At 38.3% G+C, this 12,273-nt stretch overlaps 1 long non-coding RNA gene across 1 annotated transcript in view; it reads left to right on the top strand.

Moving 5' to 3' along the window:
- The first annotated feature begins 570 nt into the window (after positions 1–570).
- LOC309620855 overlaps positions 571–12,273 on the top strand; it is a 196,174-nt gene continuing 184,471 nt past the window's right edge. The window contains exon 1 of the long non-coding RNA XR_014239703.1: positions 571–3,214. This is a non-coding gene — a long non-coding RNA (uncharacterized lncRNA). The remainder of the gene's footprint in view (positions 3,215–12,273) is intronic.

Genomic DNA, 12,273 nt, shown 5'->3' on the forward strand with positions numbered 1-12,273 from the left:
GGAGACTTCAATACCCCCTCTCAACAACTTACAGAACAACTAGAAAGAAAATCCACAAGAGTATAGAACTCAACAATAACATCAAACAAGCTGATCTAATTGATCTTTATAGAGCACTTTATCACCCCAAAGCAGAAAACACATTCTTTTCAGGTTCCCATGGAAGATATACCAAGATAGACCATATCTTGGGCCATAAAACAAACCTCAAAATTTTTAAAGTAACTGAAATCATACAGAGTATGTTCTCTGACCACAATGGAATCACAGTAGGAATCAATAACAAGAAGATAATAGGAAAATCCCAGAACACTTGGGAAACAGACATACTTCTAGATAATCCATGGGTCAAAGAGGAAGTATTAAAGGAAATAAAAATATATTAAACTGAATGAAAATGAAAATCCAACATATTAAAATTTGTGGCACACCACTAAAGCAGTGCTGAGAGGGGAATTTACAGCACTTAGGCATACATTAAAAAAGAGGAAACATTTCAAAGCAATAAACTAGTCTCTTATCTGAAGAACCTAGAAAAAAAGAAGAGCAAGATAAATCCAAAGCAAGCTGAAGGAAGAAAATAATAAAGATAAGAGCTGAAATCAATGAAATTAAAAACAGAAAAACAATAGAGAAAATAAATGAAAGAAAGAGCTGATTCTTTTAAAAGACCAATAACTTCTACAAATTTCTAGCAAGACTGACAGAAAGAAGAGATAAGATACAAATTATCAATATCAGGAATTAAACAGGATATCACTAAAGACCCTGCAGACATGAGAAAGATAATAAGGGAATAATATAAACAACTATTCAAAAATAAATTTGACAACTTACATGAAATGGATCACTTCCTTGAAAAACACAAATTATCACAATTTATTCAATAGGAAATATTTAATTTGAATAGCCACACAAATATTAAGGAAATTGAATTCATAAGTTAAAAATGCCCCCAAAGAAGTCTTCAGGACGAGAATTCTACCATGTATTTAAAGAGGATTAACACCAATTCCATAAAATTTCTTCCAAAAAATTTAAGTAGCAAACACTTGCTAACTCATTTTATGAAGCTACTGTTAACTCTGATACTAAAACTAGACAAAGATAATGTAAAAAAGAAAACTATATACCACTATCTCTTATGAATATAGATGTAAAAATCGTCAACGAAGTATTAGCAAATTAAATCCAGCAGCGTATTAAAAGGATTACACACCATACCCAAGTGGGATTTATCATAGTAATTGCAAGAGTGGTTCAACACAAGAGTGTCAATGTGTTTTGTATATGTATGCTATTCTCCATACATACATATGTTTTTAGCTTTATAGAAATTAAAATAATATCCTCTAAGAACTTATGGTAAAACTTGATAAACTGAAATTCATAGAATTAAAAATTTTAGCTCTGTGAAAAATCCCTCGAAAGGACGAAGGTGTAAATTATAGACTGGGAGAAATTATTTGCAAATCATATATTTGACAAAGGATTCATACCTAGCATATGTAAAGAACTCTCAAAACCCAACAGTTAAAAGAAACCCAAAATGGGCAAAAGACATTGAGACAAGTCACAAAAGAAGACGTACAGATGGTAAATAAGCACATGAAAAAATATTCAAAACATTAGCCGTTAGTGAGTGCAAATGAAAACTAGAATGAGATTTTACCACACACCTATCAGAACGGTTAAATAGACACTATATAAAATATGTACACTATAGAAATAGTAACAACACCAAATGCTTGCAAGGATGCAGAGAATCTAGATTGCTCATACAACTGACAGTGAAATGTGAAATAGTATAGCAACTCTGCAAAAGTTTGTCAGTTAAAAACAAACAAACAAAAACAACCCCCCCAAACTTGTGATTAGCATACAACCCAGCAATTGTACTCCTAGACATTTATCTCAGAAAAATGAAAAATTATGTTCAAACAAAAACTTGTACGTGAATATTTATAGCAGATTTATTTGTAATAGCTCCAAACTGAAAATAACCCAAATGTTGTTCAGTGGATGAATGGTTAAACAAACTGTGGTACATACATACCTTGGAATACTACTTGGAAATAAAAAGGAATGGAACATTGATACAAGTAACAACCTAAATGAATCTCCAGAGAATTATACTTAGTGAAAAATAGCTGATACTAACACCTTACATATTATACAATTCAGTTTATGCAACGTTCTTGAACTTGCAAAACTATAGACGCAGCAAACTGATCAATAATGAGCAGAGGTCAGGGACAGGGCAGAGGGTTTGGGAGGATGTGTTGGGTGTGGCTATAAAAGGGCAAAATGAGGGATCCCTGTGGTGATGGAAATGTTCTGTATCTTGACCATATTAATGTCAATATCTTGGTTGTGATTTTGTACTATAGTTTGGGTAGGTATCACCGTTGGGGGAAATGTGTAAAGGGTACACACAGGAGCTCTCTTTATTATTCGTTACAACTGCATGTGAATCTACAATCATCTCCAAATAGAAGTTAATTTAAACATGAATGCATATAAAATGATGCGTACAATTAGGAACAATACGTAAGTACTAAATAAAAGGCTTGGCACGGTAACCAACTCAGTGCCTGCATATAGAAAATAGTCAATATTTACTATTGACTTGAATTGGTTTTTTTAATTGTTGTGGTTGTTTTTGCTTTGTTGTTGAAGTTTTCAGCAAAAAGCTTTGTTTCCTTTTGGTTTGCGGCTTGGACGAGGGCTCCAGCGTGGTTAAAAAGCTGCCTGGGGGCTGAAGGGAGAGGCTCCGGCAGAAGCCCCTGACAGCAGGGGGATGCAGAGGGACCCCTTCAAAGGCTGCTGGGCGCCAGAGGATTGAGAGGGAGACTTTCGGAGAGCTACTGGCTCAGCATCCCCTCCCCCCTCAGGCGGGGTCAGTCAGCTGGTCGCCATCTTCTTGATGAGTTTCAGCTGCTCCTCCAGGAAGCGGCTCTCCAGGAAGTCACAGGGGTGGGCGGTCTGCACGGCCGGAATACAGGGCACGCAGGTCCTCAAGGGCTTGGCTCAGGTTCTTTTCCGGGGCCGTGGCAGCTTCCTTAGCGTCCAGGGTTTTACCCCATTCATCTTCGGACGGCTTTTGCATGTCCTGGAAGAGGGCACAGCCACGGTGCCGGTTTTGCGTCTTCAGAAGAGGCTCGGCGCCCTCCACAGCCTCATCCTCGCGGTGGAAATAGAAGCCCAGAGAGAGGTAGGTGTGGGTCAACCACATGCAGGTTGACCCCGCGGTTGACGGCGGCCTCCACCTCAGTGGAATGATTCTGACAAATCTGGGGGCCCATGGTTGGTCAGCAGTAAGGAGTTAAGCGAAAAAAAAATGGCGTTTGCTTGTCCGGGAGGCCGAGGAGGGCACAGAAGATGGCCCCGGAGTTTGCAACTGGAAAAGAGGCTGGAGGGTGGTCAGAGGCTGGAAGAAGGGGCGTCCCCGGGTCTGTTCGGTACAAATAATGTTGAATCAAGAGATCCACGGACCACTGGGCACACTATGAATAGTTTTAAATTTAAAGCCAGTCACTTCTTTGGGACAGACGAAAATTAGAAGTTCTAAGTATTGCCCTGTGGATACTGACAGGCTAAATTATTTGGTAGGTAGTGAGAAAGAAGGCCTGAAATAGGAAAGGGCTACCCTGGAGAAGGAGGGAAAGGAAAGAAGGAAGGGAAAGCTTTTGAGAAGGATAGTAGAAACAAAGAAGAGAGAATGAGAGAGACAAGGGAGAGAGAGGGAAGGGGGAAGGAGGCAAGGGATGGAGAGAGAAAAGCGTGAGTCAAAGAGGAAATCTTCCAAATAAACGTTAGCTTCTTGGTGGGAAATGAGTGACACCATTGTAAGGGACACCACCATTATACTCAAATACTGGTTTAGAGATTCATTAGAGATTTATTCCTTTGAATTAATGGCCTACAAAAGATTAGGGCAAGTGCCTTTCTGAGAGGTAACATGTTGCTCATCTCAGTTATTAGAACTCTTGTGTAAAGTCATTTATCAGTCATTTAGAGAATCTAGATAGAAGAGGGCAAAGAGTGAATAAATTAGAAAGGAGGGAGTAATTAAAAATTCACAACATGTGGCTCTTCCTAAATTGAGAGCATCTGGCAACAGTAGTCCCTGGTTATGTTAAAGTGTTTGGGGATGAGGGTGATGTGAGAGGCGGCGCCTGCAGGAAAGTAGGAGGACAGCGAGGAAGGAACCTTGTGAAAATAAAAGTCAATGTTTGAATCATATGAAATTGCCATTTTGGTTGGTTAAAAAATGTTTCATGTGGTTCCACCTAATATATGTGAAAGCACTTCAGAAACTCGAAAACGTTTATATAAATATGTTACTATGAGGCCGGTGACGATTCACAGTGGGAAAAAAGGACAGGATTTAGAATCTGGAGACCTTCCTTATGGTTCTAGCTTTGCTACTTCCTTGTGTTACTTTGAGCGAATTACTTCACCTCACTAAGTCTCCTCTTTTGTGAAATGAGAATGCTAACATTTCCCACCCTGTGCCCACCTTCAGAGTTTCTAGGTGAGGACAAAATGAGTTAGTTTATTTAAAAGTGCATTGCAAACCACACTCTTCTATCCAGGTGCAAATGAATCAGGGTAAATGCTGTATTCATATACATTAAAACAAGTTGTGTTGATTTTAGATGTAGATTTTTTTGTGTGTTTTTTTTAACTTTTGTCTTTAAGTTTTTCCTGTGGTGGCATTTGGGATACTTATCTTAACCTAGATGGAAGGTTTTTGTTGTTTTCTGAGTTGCAGGTTTTTGGGGGGTGTATAGGAGGATTAAAGGAAGAATGACCCCTGCCATATGAGAAAGGTGGGTTCAAGGTACAAAAATAATGGGAGGATCCCACAGCCTTCCTTACTCCAAGCAAAACATCTTTGTTTTCTTTCTTTTTTTTTTTTGGACGCACTGCATGGCATGTGGGATCTTAGTTCCACGACCAGGGGTCAAACCCATGCCCCTGGCATTGGAAAGTGGAGTCTGAACCACTGGACCGCCAGGGAAGTCTCTCTATTCTTTTTAAAGCCTGAAGAATCAATCTGCTTTCTATGAAGTAAATATACTTAAACTCAGATACTGTCAGATTCCTTTTCAAGCTGTATCATCATCTCGACATGGAAGGGTTATTTAGTTTGTCCTTCATTTATTTGGTAGGCAACCAAATTGCATCCATGACTTCCCTGGTGGCGCAGTGGTTAAGAATCTGCCTACCAGTGCAGGGGACATGGGTTCGAGCCCTGGACCTGGAAGATCCCACATGCCATGGAGCAGCTAAGCCCATGTGCCACAACTACTGAGCCTGTGCTTTAGAGCCCATGAGCCACAACGACTGAGCCCACGTGCCACAACTACTGAAGCCCGTGTGCCTAGAGCCCGTGCTCCGCAACAAGAGAAGCCACCGCAATGAGAAGCCCATGAACCGCAACAAAGAGTAGCCCCCGCTCGCAGCAACTAGAGAAAAGCCTGCGCACAGCAACGCAGCCAAAAAAAAACAAAAACCAAAAAACCAAAAAACAAATTGCATCCATGTTTTTCCACTCTTGATCATTGTCAAGATTTTTTTCCTTTGTGCTTGTCAAAGTTAAAAGGGCTTTGAAAGTACTTAAGTGGATAAGTGAAACATTTAATATACTTGTAGGTTGTTCTTCATTAATAAGCGTCTGTTGTGAATTTTTCCTTGTCACCCAGGCAGTTTGGAAGAAGCCACCAGCAGTCTAGCTCTAACGTGTCTTTGTTATCATTTTGGGTTTGGAAGGGAGGTTGTCATGGCTAGTACTGCTGTCTCCACTTAGCTGATAGAGAAATTGAAATCCAGTAAGACTCTGCCTGTACACAAAGACAAAATGAAACAACAAAAGTCAACAGTCGACAATCACCAGACTGCATCATGAAAAACATCAATTGATAGACTGCTAAAGCAGGTTTCGATACACTTAAATAAACATGCTTGTAGCAATGTTTATTGATCACACACACACACACACACACACATAAAATAGTCCCATCAAATTATGATGACTGATTTTGCCTGCTGCAGGGTATTTTGATGGCCATATATGACAGTGACATTAGTAAAATGTATGAATGATTTATTTCTATTGCAAAATGAATCCTGTCTTTCTAAAAACTAGAACTAAGGCTTTAGGATAATCTATAACCTCACTTGTTCAGTTATATTTTGAGATACTGCCATGTGGCATGGATTGTCTCATAGGCTCAGTGTAACATATCAATGGTATATGTTCATACATATTTCACACAGTAGGTTTCATCTGGTACTATGAGATGTATGACATCATGTCTAATCCCTTTGATTTGATAGACAAGATGTTAGAAGGAAAATCTGTCTCCTCTGGCTTGCCTAAACAATTAACAAAATGCCTTTTTTAAAAAAAAATATTTATTTATTTTTGGCTGTGTTGGGTCTTCGTTTCTGTGCTTTCTCTAGTTGTGGCAAGTGGGGGCCACTCTTCATCGCGCTGCGTGGGCCTCTCACTATCGCGGCCTCTCTTGTTGTGGAGCACAGGCTCCAGACGCGCAGGCTCAGTAGTTGTGGCTCACGGGCCCAGTTGCTCCGCGGCACGTGGGATCTTCCCAGACCAGGGCTCGAACCCGTGTCCCCTGCATTGGCAGGCAGATTCTCAACCACTGCACCACCAGGGAAGCCCCAAAATGCCTTTTATTTGTTGCTTATAACCCTGGATTTTCTATTCCTCGCAGCCAGAGTCCTGCGTCTCGTTTCTTGGTCACCTCATTTCACACCAATATTACTTTCTGCTTTTGTCTTTATTGATTCCATTATTTTTACATCTACCCCTCTATAGATTCATTTCCACTAAGCACCAGTGAAGCACTTCCTTACTTCCTTCAAAATTTAGTTTAAAATTTACTTCTGTAGGATGTATTCCTTACTATACTAAAGTGAGTTTGCTTACTCCTTTATGGCACATTTCCTTAGAATTATTTCTCCATTACCAAGCCATTGTTTTCATGTATTCCTAAATGATGATATCAGGGAAACTGAGGATAAACTAGCATTCATTCGATACTTAAAACTTTATTGATCACCTTCATATGCAAGCCACTCACTTGAGAGTTGTAAAGAATGAAAAAAGAATAAGAGATGCCAGCACTATGCAAGGCAGAATTAAATCATTAAGAGACACACTGGAAAATGCTATGAGCGGATAGGAGGAAACAAGTTTATTCAATTCACTATTGTAGCTTGTTTTCACTTTCTTGATAGTATCCTTTGATGCACAGAAGTATTTAATTTTGATGAAGTCCATTTTGTCTGTTTATAATTTTGTTGCTTATGCTTTTGGTGTCATATTTAGGAAGCCATTGCCAAAACCCAAAACTTGAAAATTTGCCTTTGTTTTCTTCTAAGAGTTGTACAGTTTCAATTCTTGAATGAATGTCTTTAATTTATTTTGAGTAAATTTTTGTATATGGTGTGATATAGGGAACAGCTTGATTCTTTTCATGTGGATATCCAGTTGTTCAAGCACCACTTGTTGAAAATAACTATTCTTTCCCCATTGAATGATCTTGGCATCCTTGTTGAAAATCAGTTGAACATACATGTCTTGGTTTATTTCTGGACTCTCAGTTCTGTTCCATGGATTGATATGCCTATCCTTATGCCACCACCACATTGTTTTAATTACTGTAGCTTTATGGTCAATATTGAAATCAGGAAATGTGAATCCTCCAACTTTGTTCTTTTTTTTCAATATTGTCTCTGCTATTTGGGTTTCCTTGCAATTCCACATGAATTTAAAGATTGGCATTTCCATATCTGCACAAAAAGCCATTGGGATTTTGATAGGAAGTGCACTGAATCTGTAGATTAGTTTGAGTAGTATTGCCATTTTACAATATTAAGTCTTCCTATTTATGAACATAGGATATCGTTCCACTTATTTAGGTCTTTTGAATGTGCTTGAACAATATTTTGTAATTTTCACTGTAAAATTCTTCTACATTGATTCCTAAGTATTTTATTGTTTTTGATCATATAGTAAATTGAATTGTTTTCTTAATTTCCTTTTCTGATTGTGCATTGGCATTGTATAGAAAAACAAGTGACTTGTATATATTCATCTTGTATCCTGCAGTTCTACTGATTTGGTCTTTTAGCTTTAATATATATATTTTTTGGTGTGTGTGAATTCTTTAGCAGTTTCTATATATAAGGTCATTTTGTCTATGAATAGATTTAGTTTTACTTCTTCTTTTCCGATTTAGATAGTTTTATTTCTTCCTCTTTCCAACTTATCTAGCTAGAACTTCCTGATACTATGTTGAATAACAGGGTGAAAGTGAGTTCCTAGTTTTCTTCCTGAACTTAGGGGAAAAGCTTTCAGTTTTTCACCATTGAGTATAATGTTAGCTGTGGGTTTGTCATGAATGCCTTTATCATGTTGACAAAGGTCCCTTATATTCCTAAGTTTTGAGGGTTTTTATCATCAAGGAGTGTTGGAATTTGTCAGATGATTTTTTTTTTAAGATTAAAAAATATATATATATTTTTATTTATTTTTGTCTGCATTGGGTCTTCGTTGCTGCATGCGGCTTTCTCTAGTTGTGGCGAGCGGGGGCTACTTTTCGTTGCGGTACGTGGGCTTCTCACTGCGGTGGCTTCTCTTGTTGTGGAGAACGGGCTCTAGGCGCGTGGGCTTCAGTAGTTGTGGCACACGGGCTCTAGAGCGCAGGCTCAGTAGTTGTGGCGCACCGGCTTAGTTGCTCCGCGGAATGTGGGATCTTCCCAGGCCAGGGCTCGAACCCATGTCCCTTGCATTGGCAAGCAGATTCTTTTTTTTTTGTTTGTTTAACATCTTTATTGGAGTATAATTGCTTCACAATGGTGTGTTAGTTTCTGGTCCACAACAAAGTGAATCAGCCATAAATGTACATATGTCCCCATATCCCTTCCCTCTTGCATCTCCCTCCCTCCCACCCTCCCCATCCCACCCCTCTAGGTGGTCACAAAGCACCGAGCTGATCTCCCTGTGCTATGCGGCTGCTTCCCACTAGCTATCTATTTTACGTTTGGTAGTGTATATATGTCCATGCCACTCTCTAAACTTTGTCACAGCTTACCCTTCCCCCTCCCCGTATCCTCAAGTCAATTCTCTAGTAGGTCTGTGTCTTTATTCCCGTCTTGCCCCTAGGTTCTTCTGATCATTTTTTTTTCTTTTTTTCTTTTCTTTAGATTCCACATATATGTGTTAGCATATGGTATTTGTTTTTCTCTTTCTGACTTACTTCACTCTGTATGACAGTCTCTAGGTCCATCCACCTCACTACAAATAACTCAGTTTTGTTCCTTTTTATAGCTGAGTAATATTCCATTGTATATATGTGCCACATCTTCTTTATCCATTCATCTGTTGATGGACACTTAGGTTGCTTCCATGTCCTGGCTAATGTAAAAAGAGCTGCAATGAATATTTTGGTACATGACTCTTTTTGAATTATGGCCTTCTCAGGGTATATGCCCAGTAGTGGGATTGCTGGGTCGTATGGTAGTTCTTTTTTAGTTTTTTAAGGAACCTCCATACTGTTCTCCATAGTGGCTGTATCAATTTACATTCCCACCAACTGTGCAAGAGGGTTGCCTTTTCTCAACATCCTCTCCAGCATTTACTGTTTGTAGATTTTTTGATGATGGCCATTCTGACTGGTGTGAGATGATATCTCATTGTAGTTTTGATTTGCATTTCTCTAATGATTAATGATGTTGAGCATTCTTTCATGTGTTTGTTGGCAATCTGTATATCTTCTTTGGAGAAATGTCTATTTAAGACTTCTGCCCATTTTTGGATTGGGTTGTTTGTTTTTTTGATATTGAGCTGCATGAGTTGCTTGTATGTTTTGGAGATTAATCCTTTGTCAGTTGCTTCACTTGCAGATATTTTCTCCCATTCTGAGGTTGTCTTTTCGTCTTGTTTATGGTTTCCTTTGCTGTGCAAGAGCTTTTAAGTTTCATTAGTCCCATTTGTTTATTTTTGTTTTTATTTCCATTTCTCTAGGAGGTGGGTCAAAAAAAGGATCTTGCTGCGATTTATGTCATAGAGTGTTCTGCCTATGTTTTCCTCTAAGAGTTTGATAGTGTCTGGCCTTACATTTAGGTCTTTAATCCATTTTGAGTTTATTTTTGTGTATGGTGTTAGGGAGTGTTCTACTTTCATTCTTTTACATGTAGCTGTCCAGTTTTCCCAGCACCACTTATTGAAGAGGCTGTCTTTTCTCCACTGTATATTCTTGCCTCCTTTATCAAAGATAAGGTGACCGTATGTGCGTGGGTTTATCTCTGGGCTTTCTATCCTGTTACATTGATCTGTATTTCTGTTTTTGTGTCTGAAGTCCGGGAGCCTGATTCCTCCAGCTCCGTTTTTCTTTCTCAAGATTGCTTTGGCTATTCGGGGTCTTTTGTGTTTCCATACAAGTTGTGAAATTTTTTGTTTTAGTTCTGTGAAAAATGACAGTGGTAGTCTGATAAGGATTGCATTGAATCTGTAGATTGCTTTGGGTAGTAGAGTCATTTTCACAATGTTGATTCTTCCAATCCAAGAACATGCTATATCTCTCCATCTATTTGTATCATCTTTAATTTCTTTCATCAGTGTCTTATAATTTTCTGCATACAGGTCTTTTGTCTCCTTAGGTAGGTTTATTCCTAGATACTTTATTCTTTTGGTTGCAATGGTAAATGGGAGTGTTTTCTTAATTTCAGATTTTTCATCATTAGTGTATAGGAATGGTAGAGATTTCTGTGCATTAATTTTGTATCCTGCTACTTTACCAAATTCATTGATTAGCTCTAGGAGTTTTCTGGTAGCATCTTTAGGATTCTCTATGTATAGTATCATGTCATCTGCAAACAGTGACGGCTTTACTTCTTCTTTTCTGATTTGGATTCCTTTTATTTCTTTTTCTTCTCTGAATGCTGTGGCTAAAACTTCCAAAACTATGTTGAATAATAGTGGTGAGAGTGGGCAACCTTGTCTTGTTCCTAACCTTAGTGGAAATGGTTTCAGTTTTTCACCATTGAGGACGATGTTGGCTGTGGGTTTGTCATACATGGCCTTTATTATGTTGAGGAAAGTTCCCTCTATGCCTACTTTCTGGAGGATTTTTATCATAAATGGGTGTTGAATTTTGTTGAAAGCTTTCTCTGCATCTATTGAGATGATCATATGATTTTTCTCCTTCAGTTTGTTTATATGGTGTATCACGTTGATTGATTTGTGTATATTGAAGAATCCTTGCATTCCTGGGATAAACCCCACTTGATCATGGTGTATGATCCTTTTAATGTGCTGTTGGATTCTGTTTGCTAGTCTTTTGTTGAGGATTTTTGCATCTATGTTCATCAGTGATATTGGCCTGTAGTTTTCTTTCTTTGTGACATATTTGTCTGGTTTTGGTATAAGAGTGATGGTAGCCTCGTAGAATGAGTTTGGGAGTGTTCCTCCCTCTGCTATGTTATGGAAGAGTTTGAGAAGGATAGGTGTTAGCTCTTCTCTAAATGTTTGATAGAATTCACCTGTGAAGCCATCTGGTCCTGGGCTGTTGTTTGTTGGAAGATTTTTAATCACAGTTTCAATTTCAGTGCTTGTGATTGGTCTGTTCATATGTTCTCTTGCTTCCTGGTTCAGTCTCAGAAGGTTGTGTATTTCTAAGAATTTGTCCATTTCTTCCAGGTTGTCCATTTTATTGGCATAGAGTTGCTTGTAGTAATCTCTCATGATCCTTTGTATTTCTGCAGTGTCAGTTGTTACTTCTCCTTTTTCATTTCTCATTGTATTGATTTGAGTCTTCTCCCTTTTTTTCTTGATGAGTCTGGCTAATGGTTTATCAATTTTGTTTATCTTCTCAAAGAACCAGCTTTTAGTTTTATTGATCTTTGCTATCATTTCCTTCATTTCTTTTCCATTTATTTCTGATCTGATCTTTATGATTTCTTTCCTTCTGCTAACTTTGGGGGTTTTTGGTCTTCCTTCTCTAATTGCTTTTGGTATAAGCTTAGGTTGTTTATTTGAGATGTTTCTTGTTTCTTAAAGTAGGATTGTATTGCTATAAACTTCTCTCTTAGAACTGCTCTTGCTGCATCTAATAGGTTTTGGTCATTGTGTTTTCATTGTCATTTGTTTCTAGGTATTTTTTGATTTCCTCTTTGATTTCTTCAGTGATCTCTTGGTTATTAAGTAGTGTGTTGTTTAGCCTCCATGTGTTTGTATTT

This window comes from Balaenoptera borealis, assembly GCF_965194805.1.
Source record: "Balaenoptera borealis genome assembly, chromosome: X".
Lineage (NCBI taxonomy): Eukaryota > Metazoa > Chordata > Mammalia > Artiodactyla > Balaenopteridae > Balaenoptera > Balaenoptera borealis.